Source organism: Pseudorasbora parva, chromosome 6 (genome assembly GCF_024679245.1).
Source record: "Pseudorasbora parva isolate DD20220531a chromosome 6, ASM2467924v1, whole genome shotgun sequence".
NCBI lineage: Eukaryota > Metazoa > Chordata > Actinopteri > Cypriniformes > Gobionidae > Pseudorasbora > Pseudorasbora parva.
In genome coordinates this window covers 38809256-38828299 of record NC_090177.1, presented here as the reverse complement: position 1 = coordinate 38828299, position 19044 = coordinate 38809256, and the positions used below count along the sequence as shown (strand labels likewise).

At 39.8% G+C, this 19044-nt stretch overlaps 1 long non-coding RNA gene across 3 annotated transcripts; it reads left to right on the top strand.

Annotated features, from left to right (window-relative positions):
* The first annotated feature begins 571 nt into the window (after positions 1–571).
* LOC137079402 (uncharacterized) lies at positions 572–15763 on the top strand. 3 transcript variants are annotated; one of them, XR_010905494.1, is made up of 2 exons: positions 572–3049; positions 14936–15763. It is a non-coding gene; the product is annotated as an uncharacterized lncRNA (long non-coding RNA). The 3 variants fall into 3 exon arrangements; XR_010905493.1 differs by lacking the exon at positions 572–3049 and adding an exon at positions 3097–3609; XR_010905492.1 differs by lacking the exon at positions 572–3049 and adding an exon at positions 12645–13333.
* Positions 15764–19044: the final 3281 nt, after the last annotated feature.

Genomic DNA, 19044 nt, shown 5'->3' with positions numbered 1-19044 from the left:
CTTATGGGTGAGGAACGACATTAGGGTGAGTCATTAATGACATCAATTTCATTTTTGGGTGAACTAACCCTTTAAGATAAGTTAAGTTGGCATACACTTGGTGCATGTCTCATAAAATGTTCAAAAATGTAACTGAAATGTAAAGAAAGAGAAGAGTAAACAGATGGGAGAATATCAGATGTTTATCAGTGTAGGGTCCGTGCATTTGGCATTAAAGTGACAGCAGCTTTGTAAAGAGCTTAAGTATATAAATTAGTTTAAGGCGGTCAAATGCTAGCATGTCCGATGGAGCATTACTGACAGGCTTAAATCATCATGATGGCATAATATGCATTTATACACCAAAGCAACACTAATAAAAAATAATGAATTGACAAAAAATAAATATATATATATATATATATATATATATATATATATATATATATATATATATATATATATATATATATATACACACATTTGATACCTAAGTACTTTTAAAAACAAATACTTCTGTACTTACTTACTTAAGTAAAATACTTTTTAGCACTTTAACTTTTATCAGAGTAATATTTGACCAGTAGTACTTTTACCTTTACTCAAGTACCCAATGTCCACCGCTGCACTCTTCAAAACATCGGATGCATAACGGTAATTAATAGGATTATCCTTTTGCTTGACTGCGTTATCAAACAGCTAATAATGTGTTGCTAATGTTACACAAAGCATGTTTCCATTCTCCATCTCATCTGCCTTAGGAAAATCAGCATCCTTACAAGCGCTTTGAACATTTCATTGGAGAAAGTCAAATAATTCATCATAACATCATAATATACATCATATACAAAACTCTCATGGTATATTGCTAAAAGTGCCTGATTTTTCATATCAACAGCAAGGATAACGTGGCTTCTCTTGAGACTCTTCTGCTTCAGAGCGGTTATAGTTAATGATATGCTAAAGCCCGCCCACACGTTGACGTGATTGGTTACAAGGTAATTTGTGAAGTCAGTTTTTGCTTTTTCACTGCCGTTTTAAGGAGAAAGTACTCAGCAACGGTGTTGACATGAATTTTGTCTAAAGCAGATTTAAAAACACCACATACACCACATGCAAACAACATTAAAAACTAGATTTTTCAAGTTTACATGATATATATGCTTCCCTCTTGAAAAGCACTGGCTCCACTGATAGTAACATGCACAATATGGGAACAAAGGGAACTGTAGGTAGGCGTGATGGGAACCTGCCCTAAACAAGCTCTGCAGGTGGAGATGAACATAGATGTGACAGTCAGCTGTACGCCATCAGTCATTTTGAGCAGTTCTCTGCTGCGCAGTGCCAACACCTGTGGAGTGCACCATGCCAAAGTCAACAGTTCAGGTTGGAAATTGAGATGACTACGGGGCCACAGACCCAAAACAAACTTGCAGAAAAACAATCAGCGTACAGGCACCACAGCCCATCCCATCCGTGCGTTTCCGGGCACATGCTTTACACAGAATTCAGGATTACAGATACTTCTTTGAAAGCGCTTAGAAAGTGCAGGTGGGCTTTTGAAAGGTACGCTTTACTGTACTGGAGTAACTAGACCCGGTCAGGATCCTGCTTTTAGTTGGCATGTGCAGGAAATGGTAAGTGCCGAGGGAGGAGTACACCTCACACACATGAAAAGGTGCTCTGATCTGTCCCACAACAGGCACACGGGGTCTGACCTAGATTCCCCCCTATCCTGTGAAAAGCTGTTCTGCCAAGTAAAGCAGGGTGGGAAGGGCTGAGCCGTGGCGCATAGCTTTGCCCCATCTCTCTCTCTCTCTCTCTCTCTCTCTCTCTCTCTCTCTCTCTCTCTCTCTCTCTCTCTCTCTCTCTCTCTCTCTCTCTCTCTCTCTCTCTCTCTCTCTCTCTCTCTCGCTCTCCCAAACATGGGCGGAGTGTAGTGTGGCCTTTTCAAACTCACCCGGCTGGCAAGCAGACTGGCTTTTGGAAGCAAGCAATGCTGTTTTGAACTGCTGCCAAATGAGACAGCCTCTGCCGGCGCAGCTGAAACTTTTTACAGCCTCCCCTCACTCCGACAGGAAGAGACACAGGGAGCAAATTTGTAGAAGAGGGAGGGGGGAGAAGCGCAAAATAAATCTTTGTAGCGTCTGCAACTAAGGCGCTGCATCAAGGATTTCCTTCTGTGCTTTCACGCTCCCCTACTTTGGCAAGGCGCCAACTGAAAAGGTGTTTAAAAGCGATGTTTTTTTCTCCCTCTCTCTCTCTCTGGGAGCACTGGACGGGGAACGGATGTGCTAGGAAGTGAAGAGTTCAGCGAGTTCAGTAAATGTGAAATATGTAAATGCATCAATAACAAAGGAACCGTGACGTCACGCACTGTGCTGCCCAGGACACTGCCTGCGAGCAGACGGGACAAGCGTGCACACATCTGACAAGATGCCATCTGCGTACCATAAAGGGGATGCCTGTTTTACATCAGAACTTTCTTGCACAGGAAGATGACCATGTGAAGGCTGCCGCTGCATGACTGACACGTTGTAGTAACTTCCTCTTTCATGGTAAGGGCTTGAACACCTGACCAACTTGTAGCGATATGACTCCACTGCAAACTGCAATAACTTCCCCAGTGCTTATCTGAACGCCATTTTGCTTCTCTTAACTGGGTTAGTGCCTGCATGCAAAGTGCAACTTGGATGTCAAACACATGGTGAGTCATAAAACCAAATGAATCAGGCAAGCGGGATCAGCCAACTGTGGTGTCTTTGAGGAAGTACTACGGACCACTCATGTCATGTTCCCCTGGTAAAGAAATCCAAAACACAGACGGTGGCAGAACAGCCTCTGGATGTGTGTAATGATTAGCGAGGACTATAACTGGACGGCTCAAACTACCTGGGACGGCTGCCAAATGCTGACAAAGGCAATCGTTGCATTCTCAGGGGCGAGCAGAATCAACTCTTCGTCCTCTCGCACTTCTTTTGGGAGGGTTATTTATATTCCCCGAGAAACCACTGAGTAATTTCTGAAGGAGTCGGGTCACATGCTTTGGCTGAAGGGACCGAAAAATCATGTAAGTATTAACCTGTTCTGAATCTGTCGGTACTTGGGTCCTGCTCGGCCGATCAAGTTTTTCCTTTAAATAATCAATTCTGACCACTTATATTCCAGACATCTGCTTGGGATAACTGTGACTGGGACAGAGGGGTACAAGCTGACTCTCTTGCATACCCAAAAATACAAGTTTGCCATGGTTTGCGTGCTAGTTTGTCACAGGCGGTAGCAAAAGCTGTACCTTTACTTTTTTTTTTTACATAGCAAATCCTCTTGATCTCTGCTTTCAGTCCCTTTCTTTCTCCACCTCCTCTCTCGCTTTCTCAGCTTCTGTCTTTCACTTCGCATCCTGTGCCAAAGTGGGCAGGGAGAAAGAGCTTGTGGTGAGGCGAGTCAAGCGGAGGCCGCTGTACGTGCTCTTTCTTCAGCCACAACCCCATGGAAGAGCATGTTTGGTGGTAGCACGTTTCTAGGTCTCTCTCTCTCCCTGAGATAGGCGTACTACGTGCACGAGTCTACCTCTTCTCGCCGCCATGACCCTGCCTTGTGTTCTTTGACGTTGAAGCCTCTAGTCCACAGGTATTTCGTTTATTTCCCCACTCCCGCTTTCATACTTTGTAATATTCCACAGAATATTTTGTCACTTTTTAAGCAATTCTGTTAAAGCATCATTGTCGATTATTTTCCCCAGCTGCTCTGGCTCTCTTGTTCACTGTTGTCTTCCTCTTGTAAACGTGTCTGCTTCACTCCTGAGTCCATGCCTCGGATTCCGCCATTTCTACTTCGCTTTTCGGCCAAACGAATTGTTGATGTGCTTTTGATAAATGTTTTTTGGTTCGGTGCTATTTAAAATAATGCTTTGTTAAGATTTTTTTAAAAGGCAATTTACTTTTGCAATTCCTTCAGATGCGTGTATGTTTCCTTAGGTTTGGGTCGCTTTCGGCAGTTCATTTCGGGGTTTGCGTTTGTTTAAGATGTTAGATTTTGATGATTTAAACATCCAAATGGTATTTGGCTGCTGCCTTAATGCTTTTGGGAGGAAAATAACACAGTGATATTTTTGGATATGATGGCAGGGATTTGTGGATGGCCTATAAAATGCCAAATATATCCCTCAAATTCCTGTACAACAATTACCTTTTTCTCTTTGTCGACTGTATCACTGCCAGTTTATTATTTTTATTTTATACCTCTCTATAAAAAAAGTGCTTAGCTGCGATATATAATTTGCATGTACAAAAGCATAAGCAAAGTTCCTCTTGCATGTACAGTATACAAAAGCATTCGGTTACTTGTTTGGCATTGGTAGGTATTATCAAATGACTTCTTTTTATATTCAGCTGGTAATCTTTCAAAAGGTAGGCTTGTTCTGTTTGGATTCGACTGCTTTTTTCCTGTTGCATTTGCAGTGCAAATTAGATGAATGGCAAAATAAACCGATCTGTGCTAGTTTGGGAAAGAGAATAATGAAAGGCAACCATTTAGAAACTAATTGTATATTATTCACCAATTTATATTTGTTATGCCGATAGGCAGAAGTAACTAAAATCGAAAATACTGATTCGACATTGCATACAGAAAACATCAAATAGGGGTGTTTAAATACAACACTACATTTTTGTAACCGAACGAAACGTAACGTATGTCACATGCAACACCTATCTTGTTAATATTTTGTGCATTTCTTTGACGTTTACAGTAGATTCCTTTAAAACAGGCTGGACAATCAATGGTCTCTGCTTTCTCTAGAGTAGAGAAGGTGATCTGTAAAAAAAAAAGGATATTACAACTTGGTTGAAACGACACCAGTTGACCAATGAAAATAAAAATGCATCAATGAATATGATTTAAATCTGATTCACATCTTAAAAAAAAAAAATACAAAGAAAAGGTCTCAAAATGGCGTCGACATGCCACGTGTTTGTGAGCTGCTGTACTAAGTGTATTTTACTGGGTGACTTTTTAATGCAGTCTCTTTCAAATAATAGCAAACATTTCACTTATTTAGTAGAATATCGGCTCTCCACATGTGAACAAACGTGGAAAAGCTGTGAAAAACGGTGGTGTTAGGTTCTAATATATATCACATGATGTGCTGATATGTGATGTTTTAGCTATAAAGCAAGGATTTTTCCTGGATAATGTTCTTTTTTTGTGTTTTATTACCCATCAGCAGAAGGAACGAGGGCTGATCTGTACAGTAAAGCTGAGAGAAGTTTGCGTATACATGTTTATTTTGCTCCGAGACAGAGAGAGATGGCAACAGGAAAAAGTGGAGCGAGGGAGGGAGGAAAGGAGAGCATTTCCTCCACCCCCTGTTCTCCTCAGATGAACTTATCATGTAGTTTCATATTTTCTCTCTCTCCCCCCCTCCCTCAGCACCCCACCCCCTCCCCCCTTCCTATACAGCCTCGCTCCCTCCTACATTTACTGTAGCTGACGATCAGATGCACCCTAGGCTCCGACCCCACATTAGCAAACAGGAAGTTTCAAAACAAACCAAGTTTAACCCTAAAAATACTTTAATTTCACTGCATACGCAAACAAAATCTACAACTTCACGCTGGAATGGACAGAATTCACCAGCAGTTTTGTAATCTCCAAGTATTTTGACTTCATTTTTAATGTTTGATTTGGAAGAAGTGTTTGTAACGAAAGCGGAAAATTCACTGCAGGTGAGAAAACACTGCAAAATGCACAGACACACAGCATATGCTCGGAGCCTATTAGTTACACGGCCCCAGACGGGGGCAGAGATCTAAGTCTAATCTGCAAGGTCTTTGTATAAACAAGGCAAAGCAGAATCCTTATCGTTGAGTTTCGATGAGTAACAGCAGGCTCTCCGGAGACCGCGTGACAGAGTCAACCAAGGTCAAGCCAAGCCCAACTTCCTGTTTTTTGGGGACCGCTATTTTTGCAATAAGGGCGTTTCTCTCTGGTGTAGGTTGATGATAGGGGATCATAAGCAGAATGATTAATGACATTTTCTTTTGAGCAGGGACAAAGCTGTGTGTAAGGAGTAACTGAGGAATAAAGTCACAGGTTCAGTAACTAGAACAGGAAGAAATGCAGTTCTATGCTACTGTAATACTATGTTTATTAATATTTCAACCAAAAATTAAAATGTGATGTTTATCTGCTTACCCTCAGGGCATCCAAGATGTAGGTGTGTTTGTTTCTTCAGTAGAACACAAATAAAGATTTTTAACTCCAACTGTTGCTCGTATAATGCATGTCAATGGGGTGTATTTCTATGAGAGACACTATGAGAGTAAAAAGCACATAGACATATGAATCCATAGTAAACCCTGTGGCTCGTGGCGACACATTGATGTCTTCAGACACGAAACGATCGGTTTCTTCAAGATACAGAACAATATTAATGAGTTATTTTTTTTTTTACCTCATATCAGACGAATCTCATCTAGTAACGCCATTACTTCCGATGACTAAGGTCGCAAACCCGACCCGTTCATAGGTATATTTACATTAATTTCCTCAATGGAAATATTGTCGTTGGGAATACTAAATGAAATTTGTCTGATGTGAGGTAAAAAAATACATTAAATCCTGTTGGGTTTCTCGTAGAAACCGATCGTTTCATGTCGTAAGACAATAATGTGTTGCCAAAGGGTTTAATATTGATTTGTATGTCAGTGTGTTTTTTACTCCCATAGAAATACACCGCATTATATGAGCAAAGGTTGGAGTTAAAAATCTTCATTTGTGTTCAACTGAAGAAACAAACACACCTACATCTTGGATGCCCTGAGGGTAAGCAGATAAACATCACATTTTCATTTCACATTTCACATTCACATTTCAGAGGGAACTATCCCTTTAAATAACTTGTGCAACAGTTGTACTAAAGGATAACGTGCTAGATATGGATTCACCAATGCTGAGAAGATCAAATGAAAAACATCTATTGTTTGTTCATTTCTTGTATTTTCTCCTTTCATGAGACATCAAAGGCTAATTTTCGGTTATGCGGACGCAGAAGGGATTTTCAATGGGGAAGCTCCCCTGATAAGTTAAATGAAGAGGCATTGTCTCAAGTTCTGTATTTTTTTTTTTCTCTTGTAATTGTGGCCTCTTACTCTTCCTTTGCCAACATCCCCCACCCTTCAACGCTTTACCCACCACCCTGTTCTCCGTTCATTGAAATTCAGCCTGGCATACAGGCACTGCCCATTTCTTGGCACCAGACTCAGGGACTCGGCGACAGAAAGGAGGGGAGAAAATTAAAATGAAAACAAGAATATGTACCAATCGCTCAATCGCTGAGCTTGTGCCAAACATTTAGCCCGTTAGCGCAAGATCATCGATAGCCATTTTCCGTTCCATTTTCGTAACGCCATATGGTCTTGGCAACCGTAACACAGTGGGAGGCGTACAGAAGGCTAATTGATTTGCCTGTTTACCTCCTGCGATTGGACGGGCACAAGGGCTAACGGCTGTGTCCTTTGATCGCTAGGTAAGAAGGCCTTTTGTTGATCTCTTTTCTGAGTTGCAAAACAGGGAAGCAAGATGTTCCTTTGTGACTGTAAAATGCTTGGTATATGATTATGCCAAGAGGTGGTATGCCTGATGCGTATACAAATGCTGGCAATTAAAAATGGCAGCCATTTATCGAGAGACAGAGAGGGCTTTAGCTGTTGCTGGGTGTCTTTATAATAGCTACTTTTAGAAACAGGTTTTGTCATGCATCGCAGAGAGTGATATATTAGGCAGAGATTATTTTAACAACTGCAATTATAATGCCTTTGTGATGTTTTTCATATATTAGAGAATCAGGCTCTGTTCCAAACCCTAGTGAGCTAGTGAGGATATTAAGGCATTCCTGCTATGAAGGCGGCTCCAAAAGGTAAGGTACTTTAGCCAAATTCTCAGCATTGTAAGGCATTGCATGTGTCGCAATCCCAGAATGCACTGCAAGCTCAGTGAAAAGATCAAACTAAGATTAGAGAAATGTTGATTAGAAATGAATGTCATTATATAACAAAATGTCTTTAAAAAAAGTCTATTTTAGTGTGTTATATGCATTTTAATGCTTATTTGAGTAGTCTGGGATTAGCTTAGCAACATGCTAACAACAAACTCCTCTAAAAATGCATTCGAGTCTTTCATATCTGTATGATTCACAGAGTTGCTGCCTTCCACAGTCTTCACTTATGTGCTCCATGGCAATTATGATGTTGCATGTGTAGGTTTTTGAAAAGTATAATTTAACTTTTAAAGGGCAACTGCATGTAGACTCTCTTAATTTCGATAAAGATTATAAAGATGCTTAATACATACATGTATAATACAAGGTCTCTCACAAAAAAACGCTTCTAGCATTTTCCCATGATGCTACAACAGTTATTAACTTTTGGTTACTAATCTGGATCCCCATATGGCTATAGGGTAAAGCTGATTTAAAATGAATAAACATGTTAAACTAATAACATAAGACACTAATGCCTGCAACATGCAGATCTGTTAGTGCTTAGTTGCTTGCCCTAACACTATGACTTTGTGCATTCTGTTTAAGAGTCAAGCATACAGAAACACCTTGTCTCTCTAAAACTAATCTATAACCTCATTTGAAAGCCATTATATAATCTAGTTTTGTAAGAGACTTATAGGAAAATTGTTAACATTAAGCTCTGATGTTATCCACAATTTTTGGCATGTTATTTTAGTACTTAAAGTTATACTTCAGTATTATTTTTATATTATTATAGTATCAATTATTATTTTGAGTTGGCTTTTATTTTTATATTTTCCATTTTCATTGGTAGTTCCAGTACTTCAAATTCATCTTATTTATTCCTTTGCCCAAGGAACAATTCTTAAGTTTTCATTTAATATTTATATTAATTAAAATCTATTAAAGTTTTAGTTAACAGAAATACTGATTACAAGACATTTGGCAAACCTTATATTGTAAAGTACTGATATTCTACTTCAACATTGTTTCGATACTGAGTTCACCTGAAGACTTTTGTTCATCTTCGGAACACAAATTAAGATTTTTTAATTAAATGTGAGTGCTTTCTGTCTTTCCATTGACAGCCTACACAACTACCACTTTTTGGATAGAATGTAAAACTAATCCAAATTAATTGAATGGTTCATTAATTTAGGCATTTAAATCTAAACTGTAGTTGCTTGGCATGCAAAAATGAACATCAATGGTTCTCGTAGAAGCTCAAAAGTGCTGCGTAACACAAGAATGAACCTCATTGGTTCTTGCTGAAGCTCAAAAGTGCTGCGTAACACAAGAATGAACCTCATTGGTTCTTGCTGAAGCTCAAACGTGCTGCGTAACACGAGAATGAACCTCATTGGTTCTCGCTGAATCTCAAACGTGCTGCGTAACACGAGAATGAACCTCATTGGTTCTTGCTGAAGCTCAAACGTGCTGCGTAACACGAGAATTAACCTCATTGGTTCTCGCTGAAGCTCAAACGTGATGCGTAACACGAGAATGAACCTCATTGGTTCTCGAAGAAGCTCAAACGTGATGCGTAAGACGAGAATAAACCTCATTGGTTCTCGCAGAAGATCAAACGTGCTGCGTAACACGAGAATGAACCTCATTGGTTCTCGCTGAAGCTCAAACGTGCTGCGTAACACGAGAATGAACCTCATTGGTTCTCGCTGAAGCTCAAACGTGCTGCGTAACACGAGAATGAACCTCATTGGTTCTCGCTGAAGCTCAAACGTGCTGCGTAACACGAGAATGAACCTCATTGGTTCTCGCTGAAGCTCAAACGTGCTGCGTAACACGAGAATGAACCTCATTGGTTCTTGCTAAAGCTCAAACGTGCTGCGTAACACGATAATTAACCTCATTGGTTCTCGCTGAAGCTCAAACGTGATGCGTAACACGATAATTAACCTCATTGGTTCTCGCTGAAGCTCAAACGTGCTGCGTAACACGAGAATGAACCTCATTGGTTCTCGCTGAAGATCAAACGTGCTGCGTAACACGAGAATGAACCTCATTGGTTCTCGCTGAATCTCAAACGTGCTGCGTAACACGAGAATGAACCTCATTGGTTCTCGCTGAAGCTCAAACGTGATGCGTAACAAGAGAATTAACCTCATTGGTTCTCGCTGAAGCTCAAACGTGATGCGTAACACGAGAATTAACCTCATTGGTTCTCGCTGAAGCTCAAACGTGCTGCGTAACACGAGAATGAACCTCATTGGTTCTTGCTAAAGCTCAAACGTGATGCGTAACACGAGAATGAACCTCATTGGTTCTCACTGAAGCTCAAACGTGCTGCGTAACACGATAATTAACGTCATTGGTTCTCGCTGAAGCTCAAACGTGATGCGTAACACGAGAATGAACCTCATTGGTTCTCGCTGAAGATCAAACGTGCTGCGTAACACGAGAATTAACCTCATTGGTTCTCGCTGAAGCTCAAACGTGCTGCGTAACACGAGAATGAACCTCATTGGTTCTCGCTGAATCTCAAACGTGCTGCGTAACACGAGAATGAACCTCATTGGTTCTCGCTGAAGCTCAAACGTGATGCGTAACAAGAGAATTGACCTCATTGGTTCTCGCTGAAGCTCAAACGTGATGCGTAACAAGAGAATGAACCTCATTGGTTCTCGAAGAAGCTCAAACGTGATGCGTAAGACGAGAATAAACCTCATTGGTTCTCGCAGAAGCTCAAACGTGCTGCGTAACACGAGAATGAACCTCATTGGTTCTCGCTGAAGCTTAAACATGATGCGTAACACAAGAATGAATCTCATTGGTTCTCGCTGAAGCTCAAACGTGATGCGTAAAACGAGAATGTACCTCAATAGTTCTTGCTGAAGCTCAAACGTGATGCGTAACACAAGAATGAACCTCATTGGTTCTCGCAGAAGCTCAAACGTGCTGCGTAACACGAGAATGAACCTCATTGGTTCTCGCTGAAGCTTAAACATGATGCGTAACACAAGAATGAACCTCATTGGTTCTCGCTGAAGCTCAAACGTGCTGCGTAACACGAGAATGAACCTCATTGGTTCTCGCTGAAGCTCAAACGTGATGCGTAACACGAGAATTAACCTCATTGGTTCTCGCTGAAGCTCAAACGTGCTGCGTAACACAAGAATGAACCTCATTGGCTCATATCACGCAAGCATGCTTGAGCTTCTGTTTACCATATGTAAATGTGTGAGTAGATGAATGTTTATATGTAAATAAAAGCTTAACATAAATCTGTTTAGCGTATAAAGCGATAGAATCTCTTCAGAAAAAGACTGACTAAATTATTGCATTAGTTTTATGATCTCTTTATGAACTTTTTGAAGCGTCAAAGTGGTAGTTGCATAGACTGTCAATGGAGAGATGGAAGGAAGATCTTCATTTGTTTTCCAAAGATAAACAAGTTTGTGTTTGGAAAGACTTGAGGGTGAGTAATTAATGACAGCATTTTATTTTTGGGTGAACTGTGTTATGTTATGTTTTGTCTAAGATCATTTTGAGCTTCAGTAGAGTATGAGTGTTTCTTTTTTGAAGAATCATTTGTTCTCATCTACTTAAGAGTAACGTTAGCAGACAATTAAAGTCACATTTCAGACACTTAGTGGAAATTCCCTTAAAGTAAAATACTGTATAGTTGGAAAAGTATTGTGAAAGTCATTCGAATTTAGCTTTTGAATATTCTCTTTGTCCTTGAGCGCTATGCAGAACAATCACTGCAGTTTTTGTGAATATTATGATTATGTGGAATGCAAACTCTTTCCTGAAGTCATTGAATAAAAGTGTTGATAGACATAGCCAACTGATATAGCCACCAAACTGCTATTTAAATATTGCTGCAATATCTTTTTTTATACTATCTTATGGTTCTCTTTTCAGTTCCACCCACACGGTCTACTCTGAAAGCAACAGATAATCTCTAATACTCTCTTAAATACCCATGTTGTAAAAATCAGGGTGATTGTGTCTAATTTGCATTAGCATCAGCATTACATATTTTATAAATTGACTAAAGAGGTCATTTACATATGAAAAAAATCTAAGCGGCACTAAAATGGACTTAAATATCTGGCAAAGCACCAAAAACGCTGGTTTGTTCCCATCAAGGCGATTATACCGCACATTGGGGAACAGAAGGGCAGACTAGTTCCCTGTGTAATCTAAAAATCCAAATGCCACATCTGTCAGACCATATTAGCACATTTCACGGGTGAGCCATCATACACTGCCCTAAAGAAGCAGCTCTATAGAATAGCTGGCACAATAAAACATCTACATGGTAAACGCTAGTAACTATTACGGGTGTGGACATTATAACAATGTAAAACGAATAACACACCTGCACTGATAAGAGATAAAGATAGTTCCGCCTGTTGAACAGCTTATGACAGACCTGACCTTCACAGACAGTTGGCACAGCAAAGGCATGACATGCCATCTCTCAGCTTCTGCCTCTTCTTTGTGCTACAGCAGACTGTGTCTTGTGCCAAAACTTTTCATTGTCCCCCCGAATGGGCCAAAGCAGAGCATGTGTATGCTAATTAGCTTAGGAGACTTTTGTATGTTTACAAATTGCTGAGAGTCAATTCACTGGAAGAGATTTGCATGTCTAGTTATGCAAAACAGACACGCTCCACCTCTTAACTCCACACAATAACTGTTTTCTTGCATGTCCCACTTGCTTGATCAAGGTTGGAAGTTCATGAATGAGTGGATGATGGGGGGAAATGTTGCTTTTAACAGTACAACTTTAACATTCACAAATTAGGGGCTGATTTAGTTGGATGCTAACATGTTAGAATGCTGATGTTCAAAGATGCTAACTGACACAGTGACCAGCAGCGGATGACTTTCACAGTAGCCTTTATCTGGTAGTTTTGTTGTCTGTGAAAGAACGTTATTGACTCGAGGAGGAATCTTGGCTTTCTAGTGGTTGTACTGATGCCAGACATCCCCCAGTGATCGAGAGGGAGACCCTTACTCTTCCACAGCCTCTGAGAACAGTGAACGTGTGAATGGGTTTTTCAGGCACACCTCACAGAGGTTGTAAGGAATGCACAGCACTCGCACCCTAAAATGGCCGAAACGCCGCCATTTTGTTTTCCCACTATTTTGCTGTGCGGAATAGCAGAATCAGCTTTGTTAAAGCTACAGGAGACAGCTGGGGAAGCCATGTTTTACATCGTCTGTTTACTTCAAAAGCATAGCTTACGCAATGTTGTCTCGTCGGAATGAGCTCAGTTTTTTGGCAAAACGGGCGCCAATTCCTGGCGAAGGATCAAGACTTTTTTTCTTCATGATCCAATGCCAGCCTCGCTAGAATGAGTGAGTAATTTTGCTTTGGCTTTCAAAATTAGCGCTTCCCTTTTAGCCTGCATCCTGGATCAACTCCTCACAGTTCCCTAGTCTTTTTCATGCTTGATCGTTTTTCCGACTCAAATAAGCACCGCTGACTCGAGTCTGGAGAACACACATGCTGGGCTTTCAACTACTGCTGTTTTTCGGCAACTATGTAGAAATAAGTAGCTCTGTGATCTGTGACAGCACCATTCGGGTTATGTGACTGAATGACTGAAGTCAGACCATTGAAGTGTCGACTCAAAATTGAACTTGGATTAGATAATAACATATCGCACCGAGTGGCATCTGCAAACAAATGCAGCACAACCTTTTCTCAGAGTTAACTTCGCTTATCTGAGCCATTCTTTGCAATGACTTATAACCAGCTGATGTCAAGATGATTTGCTGTGGATGTATGAAGTCAGTCCTCCTGAAGTTCACACAGGGGTCGTAGCCGGTGTTGAGAATCACATTAACTATGAACATGATGCACTAATGTTTGTCAGCCAGAAAGTGTTCAGATGCCGAATTCCAAAAATGGTGGAAGAATTAAAAGACAAATACAGCATACTTTTAAAAAGTGTTCTTATTACAGATTAAATATACTTTAAAATAATATTTTTTAAGTGTGAACTGCATGAACTTGCATGTTTGTTACAGGACTTAGGTACATCTTCATATGTAATTTCATATTTACTTCTAGAGTATTTGAAATATAGTTTAAGTTACTGCTATAGTCAATGTACTGACAAGCATTTAGAATAAACTTTAATGTAATTTCTATTGAATTACATATTTATTACACATTTGTAGGACTTAGGTACATCTTCATATGTAATATCATATTTACTTCTATAGTATTTGAAATATAGTTACTGCTATATAGTTAATGTACTGACAAGCATCTACAATAAACATAAACTTTCAATGGCATTTACACATTTATAATGATGGAGCTGCTATTTAGTACATTTAAGTTAAAATGTAATATTGAATAACAGTATATATTATGTTCAAATCATAATCAAGTACTTTTCATGTGCTTTAGTATATTAGTCGACATAAAAGCAAGTGCGCTTCTTTAAAGCGCGACAAAAGATTATTAACGTATAAGGTAACACTTTAGTATGGGGAACACATATTCACTATTAAATATGACTTTTGCCTCAATAAACTCCTAATTTACTGTTTATTAATACTTAGTAAGGTAGTTTTTTTAGTATTTAAGTTTAGTATTGGGTAGGATTAAGGGATGTAGAATAAGGTCATGTAGAATAAGGCATTCATATGTGCTTTCTAAGTGCTAATAAACAGCCAATATCCTAGTAATATGCATGCTAATAAGCAACTAGTTAATAGTTAATAACTGAACCTTAAAATAAAGTGTTACCCATTTATATAACCTTATCTGCAAGTACTGTTTTTAAAAATGAATTACACTATTTGAAGTACACTACAAGCGCACATTCAGTATTATTAAGCAGAATTATTTTTTACAAGGGTAAATACTTGCTCAAAGCTTCAATGAATATTTGACTGTATAGTCCTAACCATCTTCTCTCTCTTTCTCTCTCTCTCTCTCCGCAGGAATGAACCCAGCGGTCTGCTGTCTGACTGGTTGACATCTGTTCTGCTGTCCTTGGGGCTGAGGTAGTAGATTGAATAGTTGTGGAGCACGGTGCTCTCTCACTGAGATAACTATACAATCTACTGTCTTTCCTAAGGTGACAGCCAAATCACCCACAATCAACATGGAGACCTCCTCAAGTGTCTGCAGTCGTCCAATGAGTTAGAGGATATGCAATCGCATTAAAGAAGTAAAGTTACGATTACCGTTGCGTGATGACTTTGTAAATACGCAAGTGTGTCAGAGGATGTGCGCCACGGGATTGCACTTTGGTGTCTTGACAGGGTGAGGTAGTAGGTTGTATAGTTTGGTGGGAGGGATCAAACCCTGTTCAGGTGATAACTATACAGTCTATTGCCTTCCTTGTGGTGCCAACTCTCTGCCCACTAGTGGAAACTTTCTGCAGGTTATAGTTACAGTTATTGTTCTTGGTTTGAACGGGCCTTTAAAGCAGCATTTTTGTGTGCATTATGAAACGGGCCTAACATTTTACCTAACAAGCCTGAACAACATCTGTCTCTGATGCAAGCTTAACATGCGGATCTAGCATTACATATGGAGGGAAAAATCAGATTAAATGAGATTTACTGAGCTCAGATTTATGGCTTAATCAATAATTTAGCTTGTCCGTTGGCTTGAGATCAAACTGGATTTTCACACATTGTAACAGGAAATACATTTTTGATCAGACTATGCATGTGGCCTTGTTCTGTGAATGGAAAATATATATGCAGACTTTGGATAATATGTTCTTGTTCTATGAATAAAATTGTTTTATGCTCAACACATTTTTGATTATCTTTTCTATTATTTAAACGGTTATCTTGTATAAACACCTTTGGCAGAAGTTAGAAAGTAACATTTACTGTATCTTTGGTATAAATTGCTAAAACTATCAAAATGTATGACCATAGGTAGGATTTTCTAGGCATGTAGTTTCAGGAGCATTATACATGTGAATAATTCTTGAATCATTTATAAAATATGGTTTTATGAGAGAAAATTATATTGTAAGGTACACTGTAACTTTTGGCCCTCTAGCTGTGAATTCTTTCCCCACCAGCGTTAAAAAAAAAGTTGCGAGCCACCGCCAGGGTTTTTGACAATTTTCACAAAAATATAATAGCCCATAGAGTATTTAGTTTAATGAATATCTGAGCATGCAATATATCAAAATAAAGATCTGACCCTCTTCTTTTTAATAACAACAAAAACAAATGTTTTATTCTAGCTTCATGCATTCCTTTTTTTTTTACACTTGAATATGTGTAAGTTTCATAAAAAAGCTACATTTTGAACAAAAAGCTGAGCAACTCACGTTTTTGTGAAAGACTGACTCCAGATCAGATTCAGAGATGATCAAACACAGATGGAGGAGATCGAGTCCATCAACAACTCTAATGCTTACACAGTCCTGTAGATCACTCTGGGTCCACATTTCATTCAGTTTTGATTCATATGCTGTTTAATGATGATGATCACGTTATTTTTTTATATGCATATGATTACATGCGATCGCTTGTTTTACTGCATCTTACTCGCGTGTGTTTTGATCAGGAGATTCTGTACTCATTCAGAAGATGCGTAATAGTACTCCCTAGCGGCCGACAGCGAAAACACGGAAACCCTGAAAAATCAAGTTAAAAAAAACAAAACTGCATGCATTTTGCGGAAGGACTTTGCTTTGGCCCAGCGTGACTGTGCGGATGAATATGGTTCTTGTACTCCTCACAAAACATTTACTACTTGGTTTAAGAGGTAAAGCCAGTTTAGATGGAAAGGATCTCAAGCTGACTGTCTGAGGACGTTACGGTAGCTTAAAGGTGCCCTGTGTAAAAATATCAAAAAAATGACCTACACGCGTCAAAAGAATGAGCATAAATAAGGGCGATGATGTCATTAAAAAATGTCAAGTTATCCACAACTTTCCTGCAAGTTTTAGTGGGCGTCGCCATGACACTCGATACTTCCGGTTGACGGTATCTCAGTTCCGGTTTAGCACACATAACAGTTATGCTGCGTTCATCAGACGCGAGTGACGCGAATAAATAGCGCTATTCGCGCGAACATGGACGCGTGAACATTTTGACTCCATTCGCTTCATTCACTACACAACAGACAAGAATTTGCATCATAGGAGGGGCTTCTGCCAGGCAGCGGCAGTCGTCAGAAGAACGAGCCGAGTTGAGGCTGCTCTCGCTGGGGTTGATGAGCGCTGAGCGCCTGGGTCTCTCACCTACTTGCTACCATAAACCATGCAACATAAACGGACCAGTTTGACATGTTGCCTAGCACCATACGCATCCATTCAATGCCCAACGAGCTTCAAATAAACTCAAGAATTGTGATGTAGAAGTAACATTTATATTTTAATATTTGTAATTGTTGAAATCATGTCAGACATTGTCAGTAGACTTTTTTTTAATCAACGTGAAAATAAATGCATGAACTTCAATTAATTTAAGTGCATTGTAATAAAAATTAACATTTCATTGCTGTAAATTTAATTATTGAGTTTATATAATATATTAGTTTAACCTAGCCTGTTTAAAATACTGCAGTACAACTGTATAATTTTTTGCAAGGGGTATGTTTATTGTTTTCAATAATTTACAGATTTATTGTGTAGCAAGACCGCTCTAACAACCTAACGTTAAATAGAGACCTGCAGTCCCGCGGGACCCAGCACAACCGAGTGCGGCGCGGGATCATAGTTGATGATGGGCGGATGCGGGTGGCAAGATATTATTGTGTGCGTGTCGCGGGAAAATAAAATTATTTTGCGGGACTCCCGCAAAGTGGAAATATCTAACAAAATAAATAACAAGAAACAAATAAACCTTTATTTATAATAAAATAAAATCAATTTACGGGCGCATGGACGGAAGGTAATTCTCGCGTGGATCATAGGGAACAGCCAAGCCTACACACAGTGGCAAAATGTGTGCACCGCATAACTCGGGTGAATCGCTTAGTGCTACAGATATTAGTAAGTTCTTGTCAGATAGTCAGATCCATGCGACCGATCTGATCAGAGTTCGGGAAAGTTGTGGATAGTGCTACAGAGATATCAACCTTAATTAGCAGTAGCATTACTAGCCCCAGCCCGACAGGTATCATAATACCAGTCTCGGCCATGGGAGGCGGTATGCGGGCAACATAACCACCAGCCAACCTAACATACTTGAACCTGATGTCAATCGTGTGGAAAGTACAGCCCACTACTTCATTTCAGTTCAGGGAAGAGAGTGGACGGATGGCCGAAGCCCTTGGCCCCTTAAATGTATCTGATATGATAAAAAATAGCTGTTTTTACCTGACCGGAAAAAGCGGAAGTGTGTGCGCCCGGCGACTGTGTCCCGTCCCGTCATAATAAAAGTCCCGGTACTCGCGAGCCGTTTAGAATAAGCGCCCTCCAGTGGACGAAAAGTTGCATAGTGCACCTTCAACCCATTAATATTCATGGCACTTGAATATAACACCTTGAAAATAGATTTCAGAACACCGCTCTACAACAACCATAGAGACGAGCCTTCCCAATAGATAATGCTTTACAGTGAACTCTGTTAGAGAGATACATATGGCAATTTATCTGTTCAATAAAACACCTTACTCACCTGTTGAGTATTTAAAAAAATCGCTTTTACATCTTTTCAAGTCCCTCGGTTCTCACCATCTCCAAAAAGCCAAGCAAATGTTGATTCTTGTTTTATTACTTACTCTGTCACATTCTTACTCTGTCACATTCAGCCGCTAATTAAAAGGGCAAAGGGACACACACTTACAGGTGCACTGAGTAACTTTTAGCTGCATCTAGCGGTGTTGTTGCGAATTGGCGAACCATCCCCTGCTCACCCCTCCCTTTCGAAGCACATAGAGAAGCTAAAATGGCCGACACAGGACATAGATGTCGTCTGAGACAGCAGAGAGCGACTAGTGGTTTTTAGAACAGTTTGTTCAGCGATCGACCGAAAATTTACTTTATAAAGTTTTAAATATGGATACTTTTGTTACACAAACTCAGTGATTCGCGGTAGAAGGCCTTTATTAACCCCCCAGAGCCATGTGG